Genomic DNA, 22,435 nt, shown 5'->3' with positions numbered 1-22,435 from the left:
GGCGGAATAATGTCCGTATTATTGGGGTGCCCGAACGATCGGAGGAGTCTGCTGCGGATCTTTTTGTGGAGGATCTAGTGGTGACTCATCTAGCACCCAAGGGACTGAGCAAGTTCTTCGCTGTGGAACGGGCCCACAGGATTCCGGGTGGTGCGCCCAAGGTGGGTGCTCCCCCGCGGCCTATCATTGCCCGACTTTTTAATTTTCGGGATAGAGATGCTATCCTTCAGGCATCGAGGGTGGCTGGGCCATTAAAGTTTGAGAACTCTAATGTTAGCTTTTACCCAGACTTCACGCAAGCGGTTCAAAAGCAACGGTCGGGTTTTTTGGCCATCAAACGGCGCTTGAGGGACATGGAGCTGAAATATGCGATGCTATTCCCGGCTAGACTGCGGGTTGAGTTAGAGGGTCGCTCGCATTTCTTCGACCGGCCGGAGGTGGTTGGAGAATGGCTGGATGCTCTACCTAGGGGTCGAGGTCGGGAAGGTCGGATGGCGGAACACGGAGAGTGCTCGACGGAGTAGGAATAGAACTGGGATCCTGGCTATGGACTGGACTGGTAACGTTTTGCACCTGTGGCGGCACTGGACTCCAGTTTGTAACACTTTGCCCTTTGGTATTTGGAGGTTGCGGGGGGCTTGCTGGGGCCCTTTCCTCCTTCTGGGGTTTTTTTTTCTGTCTTCTTTGTAGTGAGTTTCATATTGGGGCGACAGGCACACTGCACGTTGGGGGGGCTGTTTGGGCTCATGCAGGGGTGCAGGGAGGGGGGAGTTTTGTTGGGGTTGATGGGGTGGGGTTGGGGTTTGTTTGTTTGCGTCACAAGGCGGGGTAATGTTTTCTGTTGTGTTATTATGACTGTGCTCTCCGGGAGGGGGATATTTTGGGCTGGGGGGATGGGGGGTAAGGGGTTGAGACTTCTATCATGGAATGTGAATGGGCTGGGGGACAGGATAAAGCGGGGGGTGGTCCTGCAGTTCTTGAAACGTATTTCACCTGACATTGTGTTTCTGCAGGAGACGCACCTTATAGGGAGCTCCTTCCATGCCATGAACAGGCGGGGATATCGCCTTCTGGCCCATTCTGGTTTCACCTCTGGCTCGAGGGGAGTGGGCATTTTAGTTAGGACCTCTCTCCCGTTGGAGGTGGATGAGGTGCTCCATGACGACAGAGGGCGCTACACTGCACTGGTGGGGAGATGGGAGGGTAAGTTGATTTCGCTGGTTGCTGTCTACGTGCCGCCGGGCCTGCAGACGGCCACCTTTGCTGATTTGGGGCGCCTGCTACTTGGGCTTCTGGGGGGGGGTTTGGTCTTGGGGGGGATTTTAATGCAGTGGTTTCCGGAGTTGAAGATCGACACCCCCCTAGAGACCTCCCTCGGGCCCAAAACTGGCTTGGGGGCTTTCTGGATACCCTGGGACTGATAGATTGTTGGTGGTTGAAACACCCTGGACAAGCACAATATACTTTCCACTCCGGGGCCCACGGTAGTCTTTCGAGGCTTGACTATATGCTAGTGCCTGCGGCCCAAGCTGGGATGATTGGGGAGGTGCGACACTTGGCCCGCGGTATTTCTGATCACTCCCCTCTTTTGCTACACTTAGATATCGCCATGGGGCGGTGGGGAGGGTGGCGCCGATCAACCCCTGGTACCTAAGAAACCCCACGATCCGTGCAGACCTGGTTGGGTCCCTGAAACACTATTTTAACGACAACGTGGGGTCAGTGTCTTCCGCCGTCTCCCTTTGGGAGGCCTTTAAGACGGTGCTCCGGGGCCAGGCACTGTCTCTCATCTCCCATACCAAAAAATGCAAGGCGAAAGAGGTGGTTCGACTAGAAAATGAGATCACCGAGTTGGAGATCGATTTGGATCAAGGTGTTACGGATGACAGACTGCATGTGCTGGGGCTTAAACAGGCCGATTACAAGGCGCTGGTTACTGAATCTGCCAAGAGTATGAGCAGGGAGCAACAGGGGCGTTTGTACGATATGGGTGATAAGGCGGGGAAGTTGATTGCCTGGTTGGATAAGAAGGAGAGAGCGAGTCGAGTGGTGCCGGTTGTTGAGAGGGTGGATGGTGTGTGTGTGACGGAACCCGGTGATATTGTTGATTGCTTTGCTGAGTATTTTCACGGGGTTTACTCTCCGGTCTCTGAACGATCGGAGGAAGACTCTCGCCTGCTGCTTAAAGACATCGCTTTGCCATCTCTATCTGATGAGGATAAATTACTGATGGACGCTGCCCCGTCGCCGGATGAGATTGCTTTGGCCATTCGCTCTATTGCTTCTGGCAAGGCCATGGGTCCTAATGGCCTTCCCATCGAATTATATAAGTTGCGCCCAGATAGGATTGCGCCGTATCTCCGGGACATGTTCCTCGAGGCACAGGCGGCGGGCTCCCTCCCCCCTGACCAACGTCTTGCTACTATTGTTGTTATCCATAAGGAAGGGAAGCCGCGGGATCGGTGTACTTCTTACAGGCCTATCTCTTTGTTGAACGCGGAGCCCAAAATCCTTGCCAAGGTACTGGCCAATCGCCTGATCCGGGTCGTGTGCGACCTGATCCATCAGGATCAATCCGGTTTTATACCCCACCGCAATACCGCTTTGAACCTGCGGCGACTGCATGGCGTCCTCGCTAGAGCGCCATTCATGCGTGAGCCGACCATTTTGGCGTCCCTGGACGCTACCATGGCGTTTGACACCTTGGAATGGCCGTATATTTGGGCAGCATTGGCGAAGTTTGGGTTCAGCCTGGGGTTCATCGGTTGGGTGAAATTGCTTCATGATAACCCACTGGCACAGGTGGTGGTCAACGGACGGGTGTCGGCTCCTTTTGCTTTGGGTTGGGGCACGCGACAGGGATGTCCGTTGTCGCCTCTTCTTTTTGCGCTTTGTTTGGAGCCCCTTGCGGAGTGGCTGCGGTGGCACCCTTCGATACGTGCCCTTAGATGGACGCTGGAGTACGAGGATCGTGTCTCCCTATATGCGGACGATATACTCTTGTATCGTGTATCTCCACGCAAATCGCTCATTGTATTGGTGGATGTGTTGAGCTCCTTTGGTCGCAACTCCGGATTGGTCATTAACTGGGCTAAGTCTTGTGTGTACGTTCTCTCCGGGGAGGCCCCCCCCCTTCCGCGGGGGTGCCCTATCCAGGTTGCGCAGTCGGGGTTTAAGTATTTGGGAATCTTTATAACCCTAGACCCGGTGGCCCGGTATGAGCGGAATCTTCTCCCCCCCCCTTCAGTGCCTAAGGGCGGATGTGGCGGGTTGGCGGCGGCTGCCGCTCTCGCCGCTTGGCCGAGCGACGTTGTTCAAAATGATGTCGCTGCCACGCTTTTTGTACGCCCTACAGAACACTGTGGACGTAGTGCCGGCCCGCTATTTTCGGGAGGTGGAGTGTCTTCAGCGTCGATTGTTTTGGGATGGGCGGCCGCGGATCGCTCTCGCCAAACTAACCCTACCGTGGTACGATGGGGGGGTCGCTCTCCCTGATATTAAACGATATTATTGGGCCTCCCAGTTGGCTGCTGTCAATCACGGGATGTATGGGCCTGCTTTGAACCCGGCTTTTGAGATGGACAAATTGTTATTGCCAAGCGGGGATTATAATCGAGCACTATACTCGGGGTCCCTTGATGCGCGATTGACGGGCCCGACGCGGGTCACGGTGCAGGTGTGGCATGTGGCCAATGCGGCGATGGGGTGGAGGGATCGCTTGACTCGGGCAACGCCATTGTACGCTTCCCGGTGTTTGGGTTATCTGTGTAATACGAAAGGCTTTGAGAAATGGGATATGATTGGTATCAGCAAGGTAGGGGATCTCTGGACGAAAGGGAAATTTAAGACGTTCGACATGCTGAAAACCGAATATCAGTTGAACGATAGGGAATACTTTCGGTATGCTCAGGTTCATCACGCTTTGTCTTCCGTATTCCCGGACGTTGCGGCTATTCCGGAGTCCTCCCCGTTGGAAGATAGAGTATTGGACGGTTATGTGCCGGATAGCACCATTTCGCTGATTTATAAGAAGCTTATCAATGATCGAATGGGTTTGCTGACCTCATTGCGAGAGACATGGACTGCCGACGGCTTGGAACTTGACGACGAGGATTGGGTGTCAGCGGTGGCCTCCCCGAAAGAGGTGGCTATCCCGGCCCGTTTGCGTTTCGTCCAGCTTAAAATACTTCATAGAGTGTACGTCACGGGGCCTGGTTTGATGCGTATGGGGTATTCGGTGGATGGTCTGTGTAAGCGAGGCTGTGGACTACTGGGGACTTTCCTCCATATCCTGTGGGAATGTCCGGAAGTGACTCGGTTTTGGTGTAGAGTGCATGCGGTGTTAGAAGAAGTCACGCATGTTGCCTTGTTGCCGGAGGCACGGAGATGTTGCTGAATGTCTGGGAGCCGACTGATTACAATGTGATGCAGACGCAGTGGGTGACTCTGGGCTATATGGTAGCGAAGCGTGACATCGCACAACTGTGGGGCTCCCAGAAGTCACCAACGGTCTCCGCGTGGAAGGAACACATGGACTGGTGTATGTTCAGAGAGAAAACGGTGTATGTGGCGAGAGTCAAGCCTGGGAAGTGGATTAAGGTGTGGGGTCCCTGGAACTCCTATCGTGGAGGTATTTGCGCCCCGCCCCAGATGCGAGAGATGGATGCTGCTCTGTCTCCCTAGCCCGCGCATTCCTCTATGCTCCTGCGACATGTGCATTTGGTTTCTTCTGCCTGCCCCCCCCCCTCTTTCTCCCTGGGTTTGTTTACCCCTTCGACACGGGGAGCACATGTTACTACTATTGACCTCCTCTGCCTTGTGTGTGTGATGTTTTTCGTTTTCTTTAAAAATATGAAACCTCTCTTTGTTTGTCTGTGGACTGCGGCTGCGGCTGGCTGAGTTGATTAGCACTCCAGTAGCTCTCTTATTGCTTCACCCATGTGGCTGTTAAGATGTGTCGATGCTTATAGTGTGCATTAGCGGCTGGCCTGTTGGTTGTAGGCCCATACTTGTATGTCCCTGAAATTGTAATAAAGGTTTTTCAAAAAAAAAAAAAAAAGTAGTTATTGAACATGAGATGAGGCACAATCCAAATGACATTTTGAATCAATTTTTTTACAGTCCAAAAATCAATTTTCTGATGAAAAACGATGACCCGTGACCTGGCGAACTTTCTCCAGATGGTCAGAAGTGGTAATTTTTTAATGTTTAATTTTTTGACTGTAAATGACTATTGCATGTGAATTATCACTTTTTGAACTTAAATAAGTGTGTTTAGAGTCCTTTTAATGCCTGAAATTGGTCGAAATAGAAGCTTCTGAGTAGGAGAAAAAGTCTGTAAAAATGACAATTTTGGACCCATTGAGGCTTTAAAAAGTGATTATTCAACATGAGGCACAATCCAAATGACATTTTGAATCAATTTTTCTATAGTCCAAAAAATCAATTTTCTGATGAAAAACGATGACCCGTGACCTGTCAAACTTTCTCCAGATGGTCAATAATGGTAGCTTTATAATGTTTAATTTTTTTACTGTAAGTGACTATTGTCACTTTTGGAACTAAAATACGTGTGTTTAGAGCCATTTTAATGCCAGAAATTGGTTGAAATAGAAGCTTCTGAGTAGGAGAAAAAATCTGTAAAAATGACAATTTTGGTCCTATTGAGGCTTCAAAAAGTAGTTATTGAACATGAGGCACAATCCAATTGACATTTTGAATCAATTTTTCTACAGTCCAAAAAAATCAATTTTCTGCTGAAAAACGATGACCTTTCTCCAGATGGTCAGAAATGGTAATTTTTTAATGTTTAAATATTTGAATGTAAATGACTATTATCACTTTTGGAACTAAAACAAGTGTGTTTAGAGTCATTTTAATGCTTGAAATTGGTCGAAATAGAAGCTTCTGAGTAGGAGAAAAAGTCTGTAAAAATGGCAATTTTGGTCACATTGAGGCTTTAAAAAGTAGTTATTCAACATGAGGCACAATACAAATGACATTTTGAATCAATTTTTCTAAAGTCCCAAAAATCAATTTTCTGCTGAAAAACAATGACCCGTGACCTGTCGTACTTTCTGTAGATGGTCAGAAATGGTAATTTTTTTATGTTTAATTTTTTGACAGTAAATGACTATTGCATGTGAGTTATCACTTTTGGAACTAAAATAAGTGTGTTGAGAGTCATTTTAAAGCCTTAAATTGGTCTCATTGAGTCTTTAAAAAGTAGTTATTCAACATGAGGCTCAATCCAAATGACATTTTGAATCAATTTAACTACAGTCTAAAAAATCAGTTTTCTGATGAAAAAACGATGACCTGTGACCTGGCGAACTTTCTCCAGATGGTCAGAAGTGGTAATTTTTTAATGTTTAAGTTTTTTGACTGTAAATGACTATTGCATGTGAATTATCACTTTTTGAACTTAAATAAGTGTGTTTAGAGTCCTTTTAATGCCTGAAATTGGTCGAAATAGAAGCTTCTGAGTAGGAGAAAAAGTCTGTAAAAATGACAATTTTGGTCCCATTGAGGCTTTAAAAAGTAGTTATTCAACATGAGGCACAATCCAAATGACATTTTAAATCAATTTTTCTATAGTCCAGAAAATCAATTTTCTGATGAAAAACGATGACCCGTGACCTGTCAAACTTTCTCCAGATGGTCAATAATGGTAGTTTTATAATGTTTAAGTTTTTTTACTGTAAGTGACTATTATCACTTTTGGAACTAAAATAAGTGTGTTTAGAGTCACTTTAATGCCTGAAATTGGTCGAAATAGAAGCTTCTGAGTAGGAGAAAAAGTCTGTAAAAATGGCAATTTTGGTCACAGTGAGGCTTTAAAAAGTAGTTACTCAACATGAGGCACAATCCAAAAGACATTTTGAATCAATTTTTCTACAGTCCAAAAAGTTTATTTACTGATGAAAAACGATGACCCGTGACCTGTCTAACTTTCTCCAGATGGTCAGAAATGGTAATTCTTTAATGTTTAATGTTTTGACTGTAAAAGACTATTGCACGTGAATTATCACTCTTGGAACTACAATTCGTGTGTTTAGAGCCATTTTAATGCCAGAAATTGGTTGAATTAGAAGCTTCTGAATAGGAGAAAAAGTCTGTAAAAATGGCAATTTTAGTCACATTGAGGCTTTAAAAAGTAGTTATTCAACATGAGGGACAATCCAAATGACATTTTGAATCAATTTTTCTATAGTCCAAAAAATCAATTTTCTGATGAAGAACGATGACCCGTGACCTGTCAAACTTTCTCCAGATGGTCAATAATGGTAGTTTTATAATGTTTAATTCTTTTACTGTAAGTGACTATTATCACTTCTGGAACTAAAATAAGTGTGTTTAGAGTCATTTTAATGCCTGAAATTGGTCGAAATAGAAGCTTCTGAGTAGGAGAAAAAGTCTGTAAAAATGGCAATTTTGGTCACATTGAGGCTTTAAAAAGTAGTTATTCAACATGAGGCACAATACAAATGACATTTTGAATCAATTTTTCTACAGTCCAAAAAAATCAATTTTCTGCTGAAAAACGATGACCTTTCTCCAGATGGTCAGAAATGGTAATTTTTTAATGTTTAAATATTTGAATGTAAATGACTATTATCACTTTTGGAACTAAAACAAGTGTGTTTAGAGTCATTTTAATGCTTGAAATTGGTCGAAATAGAAGCTTCTGAGTAGGAGAAAAAGTCTGTAAAAATGGCAATTTTGGTCACATTGAGGCTTTAAAAAGTAGTTATTCAACATGAGGCACAATACAAATGACATTTTGAATCAATTTTTCTAAAGTCCCAAAAATCAATTTTCTGCTGAAAAACGATGACCCGTGACCTGTCGTACTTTCTGTAGATGGTCAGAAATGGTAATTTTTTTATGTTTAATTTTTTGACAGTAAATGACTATTGCATGTGAGTTATCACTTTTGGAACTAAAATAAGTGTGTTGAGAGTCATTTTAAAGCCTTAAATTGGTCTCATTGAGTCTTTAAAAAGTAGTTATTCAACATGAGGCTCAATCCAAATGACATTTTGAATCAATTTAACTACAGTCTAAAAAATCAGTTTTCTGATGCAAAAACGATGACCTGTGACCTGGCGAACTTTCTCCAGATGGGCAGAAGTGGTAATTTTTTAATGTTTAAGTTTTTTGACTGTAAATGACTATTGCATGTGAATTATCACTTTTTGAACTTAAATAAGTGTGTTTAGAGTCCTTTTAATGCCTGAAATTGGTCGAAATAGAAGCTTCTGAGTAGGAGAAAAAGTCTGTAAAAATGACAATTTTGGTCCCATTGAGGCTTTAAAAAGTAGTTATTCAACATGAGGCACAATCCAAATGACATTTTAAATCAATTTTTCTATAGTCCAGAAAATCAATTTTCTGATGAAAAACGATGACCCGTGACCTGTCAAACTTTCTCCAGATGGTCAATAATGGTAGTTTTATAATGTTTAAGTTTTTTTACTGTAAGTGACTATTATCACTTTTGGAACTAAAATAAGTGTGTTTAGAGTCACTTTAATGCCTGAAATTGGTCGAAATAGAAGCTTCTGAGTAGGAGAAAAAGTCTGTAAAAATGGCAATTTTGGTCACAGTGAGGCTTTAAAAAGTAGTTACTCAACATGAGGCACAATCCAAAAGACATTTTGAATCAATTTTTCTACAGTCCAAAAAGTTTATTTACTGATGAAAAACGATGACCCGTGACCTGTCTAACTTTCTCCAGATGGTCAGAAATGGTAATTCTTTAATGTTTAATGTTTTGACTGTAAAAGACTATTGCACGTGAATTATCACTCTTGGAACTACAATTCGTGTGTTTAGAGCCATTTTAATGCCAGAAATTGGTTGAATTAGAAGCTTCTGAATAGGAGAAAAAGTCTGTAAAAATGGCAATTTTAGTCACATTGAGGCTTTAAAAAGTAGTTATTCAACATGAGGGACAATCCAAATGACATTTTGAATCAATTTTTCTATAGTCCAAAAAATCAATTTTCTGATGAAGAACGATGACCCGTGACCTGTCAAACTTTCTCCAGATGGTCAATAATGGTAGTTTTATAATGTTTAATTCTTTTACTGTAAGTGACTATTATCACTTCTGGAACTAAAATAAGTGTGTTTATAGTCATTTTAATGCCTGAAATTGGTCGAAATAGAAGCTTCTGAGTAGGAGAAAAAGTCTGTAAAAATGGCAATTTTGGTCACATTGAGGCTTTAAAAAGTAGTTATTCAACATGAGGCACAATACAAATGACATTTTGAATCAATTTTTCTAAAGTCCCAAAAATCAATTTTCTGCTGAAAAACGATGACCCGTGACCTGTCGTACTTTCTGTAGATGGTCAGAAATGGTAATTTTTTTATGTTTAATATTTTGACAGTAAATGACTATTGCATGTGAGTTATCACTTTTGGAACTAAAATAAGTGTGTTGAGAGTCATTTTAAAGCCTAAATTGGTCTCATTGAGGCTTTAAAAAGTAGTTATTCAACATGAGGCTCAATCCAAATGACATTTTGAATCCATTTTCTGATGAAAAACGATGACCTGTGACCTGTTGAACTTTCTCAATATGGTCAAAAATGGTAATTTTTTAGTATTTAATTTTTTGACTGTAAATGACTATTGCATGTCAATTATCACTTCTGGAATTAAAATAAGTGTTTTTAGAGTCAGTTTAATGCCTGAAATTGGTCGAAATAGAAGCTTCTGAGTTGGAGAAAAAGTCTGTAAAAATGACACTTTTGGTCCCATTGAGGCTTTAAAAAGTAGTTATTGAACATGAGATGAGGCACAATCCAAATGACATTTTGAATCAATTTTTTTACAGTCCAAAAATCAATTTTCTGATGAAAAACGATGACCCGTGACCTGGCGAACTTTCTCCAGATGGTCAGAAATGGTAATTTTTTAATGTTTAATTTTTTGACTGTAAATGACTATTGCATGTGAATGATCACTTTTTGATCTTAAATAAGTGTGTTTAGAGTCCTTTTAATGCCTGAAATTGGTCTAAATAGAAGCTTCTGAGTAGGAGAAAAAGTCTTTAAAAATGACAATTTTGGTCCCATTGAGGCTTTAAAAAGTAGTTATTCAACATGTGGCACAATCCAAATGACATTTTGAATCAATTTTTCTACGGTCCAAAAAATGAATTTTCTGATGAAAAACGATGACCTGTGACCTGTCGAACTCACTCCATATGGTCAAAAATGGTAATTTTTTAATATTTAATTTTTTGACTGTGAATGACTATTGCATGTGAATTATCACTTTTGGAACAAAAATAAGTGAGTTTAGAGTCATTTTAATGCCTGAAATTGGTCAAAATAAAAGCTTCTGAGTAGGAGAAAAAGTATGTAAAAATGTCAATTTTGGTCACATTGAGGCTTTAAAAAGTGATTATTCAACATGAGGCACAATCCAAATGACATTTTGAATCAATTTTTCTACAGTCCAAAAAAATCCATTTTCTGATGAAAAACGATGACCCGTGACCTGTCGAATTTTCTCCAGATGGTCAAAAAGGGTAATTTTTTAATATTTAAGTTTTTTGACTGTAAATGACTATTGCATGTGAATTATCACTTCTGGAACTAAAATAGGTGTGTTTAGAGTCATTTTAATGCCTGAAATTGGTCGATATAGAAGCTTCTGAGTAGGAGAAAATGTCTGTAAAAAAGATAATTTTGGTCACATTGAGGCTCCAAAAAGTGATTATTTAACATGAGGCACAATCCAAATGACATTTTGAATCAATTTTTCTACAGTCCAAAAAATCGATTTTCTGATGAAAAACGATGACCCGTGACCTGTCGAATTTTCACCAGATGGTCTTAAATTGTGATTTTTTAGTATTTAAGTTTTTTGACTGTAAATGACTATTGCATGTCAATTATCACTTCTGGAACTAAAATAAGTGTGTTTAGAGTCATTTTAATGCCTGAAATTGGTCAAAATAGAAGCTTCTGAGTAGGAGAAAAAGTCAGTAAAAATTGCAATTTTGGTCAAATTGAGGCTTTAAAAAGTGATTATTCAACATGAGGCACAATCCAAATGACATTTTGAATCAATTTTCTGATGAAAAACGATGACCTGTGACCTGTTGAACTTTCTCAATATGGTCAAAAATGGTAATTTTTTAATATTTAATTTTTTGACTGTAAATGACTATTGCATGTGAATTATCACTTTTGGAACTAAAATTAGTGTGTTTAGAGTCATTTTAATGCCTGAAATTGGTCAAAATAGAAGCTTCTGAGTAGGAGAAAAAGTCAGTAAAAATTGCAATTTTGGTCAAATTGAGGCTTTAAAAAGTGATTATTCAACATGAGGCACAATCCAAATGACATTTTGAATCAATTTTCTGATGAAAAACGATGACCTGTGACCTGTTGAACTTTCTCAATATGGTCAAAAATGGTAATTTTTTAATATTTAATTTTTTGACTGTAAATGACTATTGCATGTGAATTATCACTTTTGGAACAAAAATAAGTGTGTTTAGAGTCATTTTAATGCCTGAAATTGGTCAAAATAAAAGCTTCTGAGTAGGAGAAAAAGTATGTAAAAATGTCAATTTTGGTCACATTGAGGCTTTAAAAAGTTATTATTCAACATGAGGCACAATCCAAATGACATTTTGAATCAATTTTTCTACAGTCCAAAAAATCGATTTTCTGATGAAAAACGATGACCCGTGACCTGTCGAATTTTCACCAGATGGTCAAAAATTGTGATTTTTTAGTATTTAATTTTTTGACTGTAAATGACTATTGCACGTCAATTATCACTTCTGGAACTAAAATAAGTGTGTTTAGAGTCATTTTAATGCCTGAAATTGGTCAAAATAGAAGCTTCTGAGTAGGAGAAAAAGTCAGTAAAAATTGCAATTTTGGTCAAATTGAGGCTTTAAAAAGTGATTATTCAACATGAGGCACAATCCAAATGACATTTTGAATCAATTTTCTGATGAAAAACAATGACCTGTGACCTGTTGAACTTTCTCAATATGGTAAAAAATGGTAATTTTTTAATATTTAATTTTTTGACTGTAAATGACTATTGAATGTGAATTATCACTTTTGGAACTAAAATCAGTGTGTTTAGAGTCATTTTAATGCCTGAAATTGGTCAAAATAGAAGCTTCTGAGTAGGAGAAAAAGTCAGTAAAAATTGCAATTTTGGTCACATTGAGGCTTTAAAAAGTGATTATTCAACATGAGGCACAATCCAAATGACATTTTGAATCAATTTTTCTACAGTCCAAAAAATAAATTTTCTGATGAAAAACGATGACCCGTGACCTGTCGAACTTACTCCATATGGTCAAAAATGGTAATTTTTTAATATTTAATTTTTTGACTGTGAATGACTATTGCATGTGAATTATCACTTTTGGAACAAAAATAAGTGAGTTTAGAGTCATTTTAATGCCTGAAATTGGTCAAAATAAAAGCTTCTGAGTAGGAGAAAAAGTATGTAAAAATGTCAATTTTGGTCACATTGAGGCTTTAAAAAGTGATTATTCAACATGAGGCACAATCCAAATGACATTTTGAATCAATTTTTCTACAGTCCAAAAAAATCCATTTTCTGATGAAAAACGATGACCCGTGACCTGTCGAATTTTCTCCAGATGGTCAAAAAGGGTAATTTTTTAATATTTAAGTTTTTTGACTGTAAATGACTATTGCATGTGAATTATCACTTCTGGAACTAAAATAGGTGTGTTTAGAGTCATTTTAATGCCTGAAATTGGTCGATATAGAAGCTTCTGAGTAGGAGAAAATGTCTGTAAAAAAGATAATTTTGGTCACATTGAGGCTCCAAAAAGTGATTATTTAACATGAGGCACAATCCAAATGACATTTTGAATCAATTTTTCTACAGTCCAAAAAATCGATTTTCTGATGAAAAACGATGACCCGTGACCTGTCGAATTTTCACCAGATGGTCTTAAATTGTGATTTTTTAGTATTTAAGTTTTTTGACTGTAAATGACTATTGCATGTCAATTATCACTTCTGGAACTAAAATAAGTGTGTTTAGAGTCATTTTAATGCCTGAAATTGGTCAAAATAGAAGCTTCTGAGTAGGAGAAAAAGTCAGTAAAAATTGCAATTTTGGTCAAATTGAGGCTTTAAAAAGTGATTATTCAACATGAGGCACAATCCAAATGACATTTTGAATCAATTTTCTGATGAAAAACGATGACCTGTGACCTGTTGAACTTTCTCAATATGGTCAAAAATGGTAATTTTTTAATATTTAATTTTTTGACTGTAAATGACTATTGCATGTGAATTATCACTTTTGGAACTAAAATTAGTGTGTTTAGAGTCATTTTAATGCCTGAAATTGGTCAAAATAGAAGCTTCTGAGTAGGAGAAAAAGTCAGTAAAAATTGCAATTTTGGTCAAATTGAGGCTTTAAAAAGTGATTATTCAACATGAGGCACAATCCAAATGACATTTTGAATCAATTTTCTGATGAAAAACGATGACCTGTGACCTGTTGAACTTTCTCAATATGGTCAAAAATGGTAATTTTTTAATATTTAATTTTTTGACTGTAAATGACTATTGCATGTGAATTATCACTTTTGGAACAAAAATAAGTGTGTTTAGAGTCATTTTAATGCCTGAAATTGGTCAAAATAAAAGCTTCTGAGTAGGAGAAAAAGTATGTAAAAATGTCAATTTTGGTCACATTGAGGCTTTAAAAAGTTATTATTCAACATGAGGCACAATCCAAATGACATTTTGAATCAATTTTTCTACAGTCCAAAAAATCGATTTTCTGATGAAAAACGATGACCCGTGACCTGTCGAATTTTCACCGGATGGTCAAAAATTGTGATTTTTTAGTATTTAATTTTTTGACTGTAAATGACTATTGCACGTCAATTATCACTTCTGGAACTAAAATAAGTGTGTTTAGAGTCATTTTAATGCCTGAAATTGGTCAAAATAGAAGCTTCTGAGTAGGAGAAAAAGTCAGTAAAAATTGCAATTTTGGTCAAATTGAGGCTTTAAAAAGTGATTATTCAACATGAGGCACAATCCAAATGACATTTTGAATCAATTTTCTGATGAAAAACGATGACCTGTGACCTGTTGAACTTTCTCAATATGGTAAAAAATGGTAATTTTTTAATATTTAATTTTTTGACTGTAAATGACTATTGAATGTGAATTATCACTTTTGGAACTAAAATCAGTGTGTTTAGAGTCATTTTAATGCCTGAAATTGGTCAAAATAGAAGCTTCTGAGTAGGAGAAAAAGTCAGTAAAAATTGCAATTTTGGTCACATTGAGGCTTTAAAAAGTGATTATTCAACATGAGGCACAATCCAAATGACATTTTGAATCAATTTTTCTACAGTCCAAAAAATAAATTTTCTGATGAAAAACGATGACCCGTGACCTGTCGAACTTACCCCATATGGTCAAAAATGGTAATTTTTTAATATTTAATTTTTTGACTGTAAATGACTATTGCATGTGAATTATCACTTTTGGAACAAAAATAAGTGTGTTTAGAGTCATTTTAATGCCTGAAATTGGTCAAAATAAAAGCTTATGAGTAGGAGAAAAAGTATGTAAAAATGTCAATTTTGGTCACATTGAGGCTTTAAAAAGTGATTATTCAACATGAGGCACAATCCAAATGACATTTTGAATCAATTTTTCTACAGTCCAAAAAAATCAATTTTCTGATGAAAAACGATGACCCGTGACCTGTCGAATTTTCTCCAGATGGTCAAAAAGGGTAATTTTTTAATATTTAAGTTTTTCACTGTAAATGACTATTGCATGTGAATTATCACTTTTTGATCTTAAATAAGTGTGTTTAGAGTCCTTTTAATGCCTGAAATTGGTCGAAATAGAAGCTTCTGAGTAGGAGAAAAAGTCTGTAAAAATGACAATTTTGGTCCCATTGAGGCTTTAAAAAGTAGTTATTCAACATGTGGCATATTCCAAATGACATTTTGAATCAATTTTTCTACGGTCCAAAAAATGAATTTTCTGATGAAAAACGATGACCCGTGACCTGTCGAACTTACTCCATATGGTCAAAAATGGTAATTTTTTAATATTTAATTTTTTGACTGTAAATGACTATTGCATGTGAATTATCACTTTTGGAACAAAAATAAGTGTGTTTAGAGTCATTTTAATGCCTGAAATTGGTCAAAATAAAAGCTTCTGAGTAGGAGAAAAAGTATGTAAAAATGTCAATTTTGGTCACATTGAGGCTTTAAAAAGTGATTATTCAACATGAGGCACAATCCAAATGTCATTTTGAATACATTTTTCTACAGTCCAAAAAAATCAATTTTCTGATGAAAAACGATGACCTGTGACCTGTCGAATTTTCTCCAGATGGTCAAAAAGGGTAATTTTTTAATATTTAAGTTTTTTGACTGTAAATGACTATTGTATGTGAATTATCACTTCTGGAACTAAAATAAGTGTGTTTAGAGTCATTTTAATGCCTGAAATTGGTCGATATAGAAGCTTCTGAGTAGGAGAAAATGTCTGTAAAAAAGATAATTTTGGTCACATTGAGGCTTCAAAAAGTGATTATTTAACATGAGGCACAATCCAAATGACATTTTGAATCAATTTTTCTACAGTTTAAAAAATCGATTTTCTGATGAAAAACGATGACCCATGACCTGTCGAATTTTCACCAGATGGTCAAAAATTGTGATTTTTTAGTATTTAATTTTTTGACTGTAAATGACTATTGCATGTCAATTATCACTTCTGGAACTAAAATAAGTGTGTTTAGAGTCATTTTAATGCCTGAAATTGGTCAAAATAGAAGCTTCTGAGTAGGAGAAAAAGTCAGTAAAAATTGCAATTTTGGTCAAATTGAGGCTTTAAAAAGTGATTATTCAACATGAGGCACAATCCAAATGACATTTTGAATCAATTTTCTGATGAAAACCGATGACCTGTGACCTGTTGAACTTTCTCAATATGGTCAAAAATGGTAATTTTTTAATATTTAATTTTTTGACTGTAAATGACTATTGCATGTGAATTATCACTTTTGGAACAAAAATAAGTGTGTTTAGAGTCATTTTAATGCCTGAAATTGGTCAAAATAAAAGCTTCTGAGTAAGAGAAAAAGTATGTAAAAATGTCAATTTTGGTCACATTGAGGCTTTAAAAAGTGATTATTCAACATGAGGCACAATCCAAATGACATTTTGAATCAATTTTTCTACAGTCCAAAAAATCGATTTTCTGATGAAAAACGATGACCCGTGACCTGTCGAATTTTCACCATATGGTCAAAAATTGTGATTTTTTAGTATTTAATTTTTTGACTGTAAATGACTATTGCATGTCAATTATCACTTCTGGAACTAAAATTAGTGTGTTAAGAGTCATTTTAATGCCTGAAATTGGTCAAAATAAAAGCTTCTGTATAGGACAAAAAGTCTGTAAAAATGATAATTTTGGTCGCATTGAGGCTTTAAAAAGTGATTATTTAACATGAGGCACAATCCAAATGACATTTTGAATCAATTTTTCTACAGTTTAAAAAATCGATTTTCTGATGAAAAACGATGACCCATGACCTGTCGAATTTTCACCAGATGGTCAAAAATTGTGATTTTTTAGTATTTAATTTTTTGACTGTAAATGACTATTGCATGTCAATTATCACTTCTGGAACTAAAATAAGTGTGTTTAGAGTCATTTTAATGCCTGAAATTGGTCAAAATAGAAGCTTCTGAGTAGGAGAAAAAGTCAGTAAAAATTGCAATTTTGGTCAAATTGAGGCTTTAAAAAGTGATTATTCAACATGAGGCACAATCCAAATGACATTTTGAATCAATTTTCTGATGAAAACCGATGACCTGTGACCTGTTGAACTTTCTCAATATGGTCAAAAATGGTAATTTTTTAATATTTAATTTTTTGACTGTAAATGACTATTGCATGTGAATTATCACTTTTGGAACAAAAATAAGTGTGTTTAGAGTCATTTTAATGCCTGAAATTGGTCAAAATAAAAGCTTCTGAGTAAGAGAAAAAGTATGTAAAAATGTCAATTTTGGTCACATTGAGGCTTTAAAAAGTGATTATTCAACATGAGGCACAATCCAAATGACATTTTGAATCAATTTTTCTACAGTCCAAAAAATCAATTTTCTGATGAAAAACGATGACCCGTGACCTGTCGAATTTTCACCATATGGTCAAAAATTGTGATTTTTTAGTATTTAATTTTTTGACTGTAAATGACTATTGCATGTCAATTATCACTTCTGGAACTAAAATTAGTGTGTTAAGAGTCATTTTAATGCCTGAAATTGGTCAAAATAAAAGCTTCTGTATAGGACAAAAAGTCTGTAAAAATGATAATTTTGGTCGCATTGAGGCTTTAAAAAGTGATTATTCAACATGAGGCACAATCCAAATGAAATTTTGAATCAATTTTTCTACAGTCCAAAAAATCGATTTTCTGATGAAAAACGATGACCCGTGACCTGTCGAATTTTCACCAGATGGTCAAAAATTGTGATTTTTTAGTATTTAATTTTTTGACTGTAAATGACTATTGCATGTCAATTATCACTTCTGGAACTAAAATAAGTGTGTTTAGAGTCATTTTAATGCCTGAAATTGGTCAAAATAGAAGCTTCTGAGTAGGAGAAAAAGTCAGTAAAAATTGCAATTTTGGTCAAATTGAGGCTTTAAAAAGTGATTATTCAACATGAGGCACAATCCAAATGACATTTTGAATCAATTTTCTCATGAAAAACGATGACCTGTGACCTGTTGAACTTTCTCAATATTGTCAAAAATGGTAATTTTTTAATATTTAATTTTTTGACTGTAAATGACTATTGCATGTGAATTATCACTTTTGGAACAAAAATAAGTGTGTTTAGAGTCATTTTAATGCCTGAAATTGGTCAAAATAAAAGCTTCTGAGTAGGAGAAAAAGTATGTAAAAATGTCAATTTTGGTCACATTGAGGCTTTAAAAAGTGATTATTCAACATGAGGCACAATCCAAATGACATTTTGAATCAATTTTTCTACAGTCCAAAAAATCAATTTTCTGATGAAAAACGATGACCCGTGACCTGTCGAACTTACTCCATATGGTCAAAAATGGTAATTTTTTAATATTGAATTTTTTGACTGTAAATGACTATTGCATGTGAATTATCACTTTTGGAACAAAAATAAGTGTGTTTAGAGTCATTTTAATGCCTGAAATTGGTCAAAATAAAAGCTTCTGAGTAGGAGAAAAAGTGTGTAAAAATGTCAATTTTGGTCACATTGAGGCTTTAAAAAGTGATTATTCAACATGAGGCACAATCCAAATGACATTTTGAATCAATTTTTCTACAGTCCAAAAAATCGATTTTCTGATGAAAAACGATGACCCGTGACCTGTCGAATTTTCACCAGATGGTCAAAAATTGTGATTTTTTAGTATTTAATTTTTTGACTGTAAATGACTATTGCATGTCAATTATCACTTCTGGAACTAAAATTAGTGTGTTAAGAGTCATTTTAATGCCTGAAATTGGTCAAAATAAAAGCTTCTGTATAGGACAAAAAGTCTGTAAAAATGATAATTTTGGTCGCATTGAGGCTTTAAAAAGTGATTATTCAACATGAGGCACAATCCAAATGACATTTTGAATCAATTTTTCTACAGTCCAAAAAAATCAATTTTCTGATGAAAAACGATGACCCGTGACCTGTCGAATTTTCTCCAGATGGTCAAAAAGGGTAATTTTTTAATATTTAAGTTTTTTGACTGTAAATGACTATTGCATGTGAATTATCACTTCTGGAACTAAAATAAGTGTGTTTAGAGTCATTTTAATGCCTGAAATTGGTCGATATAGAAGCTTCTGAGTAGGAGAAAATGTCTGTAAAAATGATAATTTTGGTCACATTGAGGCTTCAAAAAGTGATTATTCAACATGAGGCACAATCCAAATGACATTTTGAATCAATTTTTCTACAGTCCAAAAAAATCAATTTTCTGCTGAAAAACGATGACCTTTCTCCAGATGGTCAGAAATGGTAATTTTTTAATGTTTAAATATTTGAATGTAAATGACTATTATCACTTTTGGAACTAAAACAAGTGTGTTTAGAGTCATTTTAATGCTTGAAATTGGTCGAAATAGAAGCTTCTGAGTAGGAGAAAAAGTCTGTAAAAATGGCAATTTTGGTCACATTGATGCTTTAAAAAGTAGTTATTCAACATGAGGCACAATACAAATGACATTTTGAATCAATTTTTCTAAAGTCCCAAAAATCAATTTTCTGCTGAAAAACGATGACCCGTGACCTGTCGTACTTTCTGTAGATGGTCAGAAATGGTAATTTTTTTATGTTTAATTTTTTGACAGTAAATGACTATTGCATGTGAGTTATCACTTTTGGAACTAAAATAAGTGTGTTGAGAGTCATTTTAATGCCTGAAATTGGTCGAAATAGAAGCTTCTGAGTAGGAGAAAAAGTCTGTAAAAATGACAATTTTGGTCCCATTGAGGCTTTAAAAAGTAGTTATTCAACATGAGGCACAATCCAAATGACATTTTAAATCAATTTTTCTATAGTCCAGAAAATCAATTTTCTGATGAAAAACGATGACCCGTGACCTGTCAAACTTTCTCCAGATGGTCAATAATGGTAGTTTTATAATGTTTAAGTTTTTTTACTGTAAGTGACTATTATCACTTTTGGAACTAAAATAAGTGTGTTTAGAGTCACTTTAATGCCTGAAATTGGTCGAAATAGAAGCTTCTGAGTAGGAGAAAAAGTCTGTAAAAATGGCAATTTTGGTCACAGTGAGGCTTTAAAAAGTAGTTACTCAACATGAGGCACAATCCAAAAGACATTTTGAATCAATTTTTCTACAGTCCAAAAAGTTTATTTACTGATGAAAAACGATGACCCGTGACCTGTCTAACTTTCTCCAGATGGTCAGAAATGGTAATTCTTTAATGTTTAATGTTTTGACTGTAAAAGACTATTGCACGTGAATTATCACTCTTGGAACTACAATTCGTGTGTTTAGAGCCATTTTAATGCCAGAAATTGGTTGAATTAGAAGCTTCTGAATAGGAGAAAAAGTCTGTAAAAATGGCAATTTTAGTCACATTGAGGCTTTAAAAAGTAGTTATTCAACATGAGGGACAATCCAAATGACATTTTGAATCAATTTTTCTATAGTCCAAAAAATCAATTTTCTGATGAAAAACGATGACCCGTGACCTGTCAAACTTTCTCCAGATGGTCAATAATGGTAGTTTTATAATGTTTAATTCTTTTACTGTAAGTGACTATTATCACTTCTGGAACTAAAATAAGTGTGTTTAGAGTCATTTTAATGCCTGAAATTGGTCGAAATAGAAGCTTCTGAGTAGGAGAAAAAGTCTGTAAAAATGGCAATTTTGGTCACATTGAGGCTTTAAAAAGTAGTTATTCAACATGAGGCACAATACAAATGACATTTTGAATCAATTTTTCTAAAGTCCCAAAAATCAATTTTCTGCTGAAAAACGATGACCCGTGACCTGTCGTACTTTCTGTAGATGGTCAGAAATGGTAATTTTTTTATGTTTAATATTTTGACAGTAAATGACTATTGCATGTGAGTTATCACTTTTGGAACTAAAATAAGTGTGTTGAGAGTCATTTTAAAGCCTAAATTGGTCTCATTGAGGCTTTAAAAAGTAGTTATTCAACATGAGGCTCAATCCAAATGACATTTTGAATCCATTTTCTGATGAAAAACGATGACCTGTGACCTGTTGAACTTTCTCAATATGGTCAAAAATGGTAATTTTTTAGTATTTAATTTTTTGACTGTAAATGACTATTGCATGTCAATTATCACTTCTGGAATTAAAATAAGTGTTTTTAGAGTCAGTTTAATGCCTGAAATTGGTCGAAATAGAAGCTTCTGAGTTGGAGAAAAAGTCTGTAAAAATGACACTTTTGGTCCCATTGAGGCTTTAAAAAGTAGTTATTGAACATGAGATGAGGCACAATCCAAATGACATTTTGAATCAATTTTTTTACAGTCCAAAAATCAATTTTCTGATGAAAAACGATGACCCGTGACCTGGCGAACTTTCTCCAGATGGTCAGAAATGGTAATTTTTTAATGTTTAATTTTTTGACTGTAAATGACTATTGCATGTGAATGATCACTTTTTGATCTTAAATAAGTGTGTTTAGAGTCCTTTTAATGCCTGAAATTGGTCTAAATAGAAGCTTCTGAGTAGGAGAAAAAGTCTTTAAAAATGACAATTTTGGTCCCATTGAGGCTTTAAAAAGTAGTTATTCAACATGTGGCACAATCCAAATGACATTTTGAATCAATTTTTCTACGGTCCAAAAAATGAATTTTCTGATGAAAAACGATGACCTGTGACCTGTCGAACTTTCTCCATATGGTCAAAAATGGTAATTTTTTAATATTTAATTTTTTGACTGTGAATGACTATTGCATGTGAATTATCACTTTTGGAACAAAAATAAGTGAGTTTAGAGTCATTTTAATGCCTGAAATTGGTCAAAATAAAAGCTTCTGAGTAGGAGAAAAAGTATGTAAAAATGTCAATTTTGGTCACATTGAGGCTTTAAAAAGTGATTATTCAACATGAGGCACAATCCAAATGACATTTTGAATCAATTTTTCTACAGTCCAAAAAAATCCATTTTCTGATGAAAAACGATGACCCGTGACCTGTCGAATTTTCTCCAGATGGTCAAAAAGGGTAATTTTTTAATATTTAAGTTTTTTGACTGTAAATGACTATTGCATGTGAATTATCACTTCTGGAACTAAAATAGGTGTGTTTAGAGTCATTTTAATGCCTGAAATTGGTCGATATAGAAGCTTCTGAGTAGGAGAAAATGTCTGTAAAAAAGATAATTTTGGTCACATTGAGGCTCCAAAAAGTGATTATTTAACATGAGGCACAATCCAAATGACATTTTGAATCAATTTTTCTACAGTCCAAAAAATCGATTTTCTGATGAAAAACGATGACCCGTGACCTGTCGAATTTTCACCAGATGGTCTTAAATTGTGATTTTTTAGTATTTAAGTTTTTTGACTGTAAATGACTATTGCATGTCAATTATCACTTCTGGAACTAAAATAAGTGTGTTTAGAGTCATTTTAATGCCTGAAATTGGTCAAAATAGAAGCTTCTGAGTAGGAGAAAAAGTCAGTAAAAATTGCAATTTTGGTCAAATTGAGGCTTTAAAAAGTGATTATTCAACATGAGGCACAATCCAAATGACATTTTGAATCAATTTTCTGATGAAAAACGATGACCTGTGACCTGTTGAACTTTCTCAATATGGTCAAAAATGGTAATTTTTTAATATTTAATTTTTTGACTG

Source organism: Triturus cristatus, chromosome 8, assembly GCF_964204655.1.
Source record: "Triturus cristatus chromosome 8, aTriCri1.1, whole genome shotgun sequence".
NCBI classification, from domain to species: Eukaryota; Metazoa; Chordata; class Amphibia; order Caudata; family Salamandridae; genus Triturus; species Triturus cristatus.
This window is presented reverse-complemented; position numbering follows the sequence as displayed.